This window comes from Miniopterus schreibersii (genome assembly GCF_964146895.1).
Source record: "Miniopterus schreibersii genome assembly, chromosome: 3".
Classification (NCBI taxonomy): Eukaryota; Metazoa; Chordata; class Mammalia; order Chiroptera; family Miniopteridae; genus Miniopterus; species Miniopterus schreibersii.
In genome coordinates, this window is record NC_138103.1 from 4893372 (window position 1) to 4900224 (window position 6853).

Here is a 6853-nt window from a genome sequence, read left to right on the forward strand (position 1 = left end):
AGAGAACATCTGCTGCCCAGGATGCAGATAGAAAAATCACAGGTCAGCAGATGAAGGGATGTTCGGAAAATCGCCAGACTGCGGCTTTTATCTGATTAACTTTTATCCCTTACCTACTTTTTCCTGCATTCCAAACCCTTTACCTACACTTTTCTTCTCCTGATAAAAAAGGTCAGCTTGAGATGAGCAACCCGAGTCCCTGGCAACCGGAGTCCAAAACTCCCATCTTGGTATGAGCAGTCACAGAAGCAGGAACTTGGCAACCTACAAACCACAGTGACCGCAAGCCCCTGCCAAACTACAAACACCAGTGAGAACACCTGTACCTGACTCCAGGAACAACAGAAGACAGAAAGAACAAACAAGATGGGTTCTTTACACAACTCCCCACTCCCCGTCCTGTCCAACTAAGTCCTGTAAAAAACAGTCTCTACCTCCCCGGGGTGGTGACTGCCCTTTGAGCCTTACCCTACCTGCACCCAGGTGGTTTTCAATAAATCTGTTTTTAACTCTCAACAAGCCCTTGGCAAATCCCCCTAACAATGAGATGTAAGACGGTCTTTAGGGTATATAACCCACCATCTTCTCAGATCGCCGGCCATCTGAGAAGTGGCCGTAAAGATTCAATCCTGTTTCTCCTTATTGGTTCTAGTAGTGAAAGGCAGCACAGACACTTTTCTGGTTTCAGCTAGACTATTTTACTTCATTTGCTTTTCTAAAATAGCATTGAAAGTTATGAATGAAGCACAGTGTCTTTCTTAATACTACTAAAATATAGGTATCTTTAAAATCTGCCTACTTTGCATAAAAAGAAGTGACTCAGATGGCCTTAATGTGCCTCTGAGCTTGCTAAACTTTAGACAGGCTCTTCCTGGCTCTAGGCCCTGACTTCCCTTTTCTTAGAGCATTTTATTTAGAAAGCTTGCAATTATAATTTTTTTGGTCTCTTTAAAATATATGTATGTAACTTAAAAAAAAAAAAAATCCTCACCCAAGAACATGCTCTCATTGATTTTAGAGAGAGGAAGGGAGAGAGAGAAATATCGAGGTGCCTCCTATACCCCTATGGGGGATCGAACCGGCAACCCAGGCATGTGCCCTGACCAGGAATCAAACCCATGACCTCTTGGTTGACTGTCCTCCCATGCACTGAAAAGGTCACCTGTTCAATTCCTGGTCAGGGTAGATATCCAGGTTTTGGGTTTGGTCCCTGGTCCAGGTGCATTAGGGAAGCAGCTGATAGATGTTTCTCTCTCTCTCCCTCTCCCTTCCTCTCTAAAATCAATTATAAAAAAAATTTTTTTTTTTAAAGCCCTCTTTCCTGTTTTACAACCCAAAAATGTCTTTCACAAGGATTGGGAGTAATCCTTTGAAATGCAATCATCAAGGAAAATGGCTCTCCCATCCGGTTCCTGTGGGAGGGTAGGAGCCAGCTTCAGTGAGCGCCAATCAGCAGGCACAGGTGGCCTAATCCCAGAGAAAACATGCAAACTCAGGAAAAAACTCCAGGTGTTCCACTGAGAACCTCCCCCCACCTCCAGCACTTTCCCACTGTCTCGCCCAGACCTGACAAACCTTCCCAGCCTCTCTCCAGCAAAGAAGCTCAGACTGAGCCCTGGCCTCCCTTGCAATTTCAATAGTCTCAGGTGAACTCTACTTTGCATGTTTAATTCTGGTGCAATTTTTGCTGACAGAGAACTAAACTCCCACATCCCTTTCAGCAGTTTACTAAACATCTGCTGTATTTTGGCAATTTAAATATTGGTATAACCCTCTGAGACAGGTACCAGTAGTACCCTTTTTCCTATGGCTGAGGAAACTGAGGCTTAGTGAAATCAAATGGTGTGCCTTAGGCCATTGATGTAAGCTGAATGTGTCCTCCAGATTTACTATTTACTTATTTATTTAGTTATCTTAAAAAAAATATATCTTTATTGATTTGAGAGAAAGGATGGGAGAGGGGGAGAGAGAGAAGCATCAATGATGAGAGGCATGGATCGGCTGCCTCCTGCATGCCCCCGACTGGGGATGGAGCCCGCAGCCGGGCCTGTGCCCTGACCGGGAATCGACAGCCATCCCCTGGATCCCAGGTGGGCCCAACCGCTGAGCCCCGCCCCGCCCCGCCCCACCCCACCGGGCAGTTCCCCTGTTTTATATGCAAAATCCTGATCTACGAGGTGATGGTATCAGGAGGTGGGGCCTGTGGGGGTGATCAGGTCATAAGGGTGGAGCCCCAGGACGGGGGTTAGCGCCCTCATAAAACAGCCCCAGGAGCTCCCTGCCCTCCCTCTCTGCGGGGCCAGCGGTCCCCTGCGGACCGCACGGAGCCCCAGCCCCGGCCCTGCGCGTCCAGCCTCCGCGCCCGCGGCTGAAGCTCCCTGCTTCCCGGTCACCCGGCTCGGACAGTCACGCAGCAAGTACAGGACCGGCTGCTCAGCACTAGAACCCAAACCCTGGCCTCCAAGGTAGCCCTGCTTTCAAAGACCTTGCAAGCCAAGAAAAGGCGGCCAGGAGCATCCCGCGGGCTGTGCGCAAACGCCTGCGGGCCGTGGGCGTGGGGCGAAGGCTCGCTTCCGACGGGTTTCTGAGAGGGGGGCGCACTTTCTCCTCCCGGGAGTCCGAGGAGCAGCGGGCCACGCAGGGGGTTTGGGGGGGGGCAAGGCGGGAGGTCCCGACACTCACCCACAGGCCTCGCAACCACCTCCGCCTTGGCCGCAGAGAAGCCCGCGCCCAGTCCCAACGCCCTCCCCAACCGCAGGGAGCCTGGGCCGCCAGGGGGCGCGCGGACTCCGCGGGGACACAGGCGCGCCCCTCCCAGCCCCACCCTCCCAGCGCCCCGCCCAGCGCCGCCCCTGCCGGCACCGCCCCCTTCGCCCGCCCCTGCCCGGTACCCCGCGCCTCCCCCTATCTGGCCTCCCGGGGCTCGGCCTCTGCAGGGGACCGCTGTGCTCTTGGGAGGTCCCGCCTGCGCTCGGGGGACCCACCTGCAAACCTGCCCCCTGCTCCCTGAGTCCGCAGATACCCCTTGGGGCCATCGCCCCCCCCACACACTCCCCGCGCCACCTCGGGCGCAGCCTAACGGTTGGAGTCGCAGGCTCGGGATTCCGACCCGCGGTCGGTGTCCAGGGGTTGCCTCCCGGCTCCGGGCTGCGCCCTCGAGCGCAGGTCGGGCTTCGTCAGAAGAGGGCGCCGAGGGACGGGCTGGACGGGGCCTCCGGGGCGCTGGGGCGCTTCCTCTGAGCTGCTCCTGGCGGCAGGTGTACCTCCACCCCCCACCCCCACCGCCACTAAGCGTGTGGCTTCCCGGGGACTCAGGCAGGTGCCCCTGGCTGCCACCAGCCTGCCAACCACCCCGCAGAAGCGCTCCCCGTTTGCCAGGTGGGGCCCCAGCTCCCCTGGTCCAGCCTGGGCAGGCTGTGCCCCGAGGGTGTTTCCTGCTGGCGGGAGCGAACAGGCCCAGCCTAGGGCCAATCAAAGCGGCCAAACTGCACCTTCAGATTTGTCTCCCCCTGGGTAACTGCGCTCGGCCTTAGGGTGCTCATCAGCAGTCTCTTCACCTCCTTATAGCTAGCCCCCCCCCCCCATAGTTCAAGTGCTTAGTACAGGGCCTGATGCATAATACTTAATTCATTTACAATAGGAGTAAAGGGATTTCTTAAAGGGTCATGCAAGAAACCAATCATCTTCCCGTGGATACACACACACTGATGCCAGAGACTAGATGCCAGAGTGTAGTAACATAGCTTCTCTCTCCCTTTTGAAACATGACTAGCCTGGGAAACAAATTTTGCAATTACTGAAATCACTTGTTGGAGATCAATGGCAGGTAGGGGAATGGAACTCATAGGAAGTTATATTACAGTAAAAAACAATAGAACAGAGAATAGCTTCTGGATATCATCTTATTATTCACAGTATCCTGCTGAGACTATAAAACTTGGACAAACCATCCCAAAATAGAGGCGCTTCCTAGACTCTTAAAATCTTGCAATTCAACAAGGCTCATCCTACTTGTCTGCTCACCTGCCCATAATTTGTAGAAGTTATTAGAAGTGATTAGATTTGGAGAAGTTATTGCTCATGAAGGACTACAGCTTCCCAAACATGAATCAGAAATAGCTCTCTGTCTCCCTCTCCACCTCATTTCTCCTTCCTTCCTTCTTAATCAGAGGTGGGCAAGAGTAGGAAGGAAAACATTCCATTTTCAAACAATGTTTTGCTTTATGTTCTTGGACTCTAACTGTTATTTGTGCAAACATCATCTTACAAAAGTAAATTCTTGGTTTGAGTTTTGGGAATAACTCTATTTACCCCTTAAACTTTGATATTTCTTTTAATTAGATTATATTTGGTATAAAATCGGTGTGTGTGTATCCATGGGAAAGATGATTTGTTCCAGGCAAAATGCTTCTCTTATCCATAACTCAACTTAAAAACAAACCTCAGTGGGTCCTTTGCCTGATATGCTTCTGGACCCAGGGCTTGGAAAAGCAGACCTTGGTGTGCATCTTGGTCCTTTACAAAAGCACTAAGCCCCAGCAGAGGGAGCCACAAGCTATGGAATGCAAAAATCTTCAAACAAGGAACTCAAGGCTAGGGTGAAACTGCATCTGACATTGGCCTGCAAGGGAAACCATCCAAAAGACTGGGAGTCCTAGCAGATAAACATATTACATAGAAACAAATTCAAACAGGCCGCCAAAATAGGGAGACAAAAACGAGCCCCAAATGAAAGACCAAAAGAATTCTCCAGAAGAAGAGCTAAATGAAATGGAGATAAGCAATCTATCAGCTATAGAGTTCAGAATACTGATTGTAAGGATTCTCAACAGCATGAGAAAAGATATGAAAACTATGAAGGAAATTAAGAGTGACATAGTAGAAATAAATACATTGGGAATAAACACCAGATTAGAGGAAACTGAGGATCTGATCAGCAAATTAGAAAGCAGGGTAGAAAAAAATCCTCAATCAAACAACCATAAATTAAAAAAAAAACACAGGGGGGGAGGAAACAAGATGGCAGCGTAGGTAGCAGCAGTACCCGCTGCCTCCCGCAACCACATCAAAACTACAACTAAAATACAGAACCACCATCACTCAGAGCCTCCTGAAATCTGGCTGAACAGAAGCCCTACAACCAGGGAACTGAAGAAGCACCAAAACTGGTAGAAGGAGCGTAGACGTGGGTGGATCGGGGTTGGATCCCGGAGCCCACACCTGGTTCTGTGGTTTAAACCCAGGCAGGAATCTCGGTGATGGGGGTTTCCTGAAAGAGTGAGGGGGGGGTCCCAGCCCCACATACGGGGCCCCAGCCCAGGGCTCCAGGGCCGGGAAGAGAAATCTCCACAACTTCGGGCTGTGAAAATTAGCAGAGACTGTTGCTGAGGGTCACGGAGGCTGCGGGAGTTCCAGGCAGCTCCTCTTAAAAGGCCTGCGCACAGACTCAGATGCACTCCCTCTGAGCCCAGCACTGGGCAGCAGCTTGAAAGGAACCTGGGACACTTGGGGAGGAACTAACCTGCCTGAAATTGGGGCAAGAGATGAAGGGGCAGCTTTCTCCCAGACAGAAGGGCTGGAGAGGCCACTGTTCCTGTGGTGAGTCCCCCCACACAGCCGCTAGGCAGGAGCCAGATTTGAATCTCCAGCACCTGACTCACAACTTTGGCCCCGCCCCAGTGGTTCCTGGAGGCTCCACCCCTCCCTACCTGCAGGCTCATCCAGGCCATTTTCAGTGGCTTTTCTGTGCAAGTGGCCTCCCGACCCTTATGCTTAGGACTTTCCTAAAAATCTCTCAAACAAGCAGCAGCATGATACGGCTTGATAAGTGGTCCCAGGCCTGGCACTAGTGGCAGCATGCATGGGCTCATATCATAGCTTGGCCTCTCCAGGACACCTCCAAGTCCAGCACAAGTAGCAGCCAACTATGGAGCTCATGCTGGGTGGCCCTGGGCAAGGCACTGGCACAGGCTGACTTTGCACCTCCTGGGAGGCTCCAGAGACAGTGCACCTGGTAGTCAGACTTGACCACACTGGACTACAACCCTACCACATCCATGAGTGACACACTCAAGGGGCACACTTGGTGAACACCAAAGCTCCACTGAAGTAAATCCTGCTCCATAGGGGTGTCTCCAGCACAGCAGCTCCTCAGCTGTAGTTGCAGCTGGTCCTCACAGCTGATTGGCCTGGGGGTCAATTCCTCCCAGTGATACCAACAGCAACCAAGACTCAACTACAATAGTACAGTGCACATGGCCCACACAGGAGAGCATCTAGAAGGTCCAGCTCAGGTGACTAGGGACGGTGAGCCACTGGACCCTCCAGGACACCTACTACACAAAGCCACTCTACCAATTCCAGGAGACATAGCAGCTCTACCTAATACATAGAAACACACACACCAGGAAGCAGCCAAAATGTGGAGACAAAGAACCATGTTACAAAGGAAAAAACAGAAGAAATCTCCAGAAAAGAAACTAAATGAAATAGATCCTAGCAAGCTAACAGATACAGAGTTCAGAATTTTGTTTACAAGGATGCTCAAGCATATTATTACGAAAATAACTGAGAAAATCGATGATATAATAAAATACCAATTTGAAATGAAGGCTACACGAACCGAAATGAATAATTTACAGGGAATCAACAGTAGAGTAGAGGACGCTGAGAACCAAATCAGCAATTTGGAACATGAGGAAACAAAAAACACCCAACCAGAAGAGCAAAAAGAAAAAAGAATCCACAAATATGAAGATAGTATGAGGAGCCTCTGGGACAATGTCAAGAGGCCCAACATTCGTATTATTGGGATGCCAGAAGGGGAAGAAAGAGAGCAAGAAATCGAAAACCT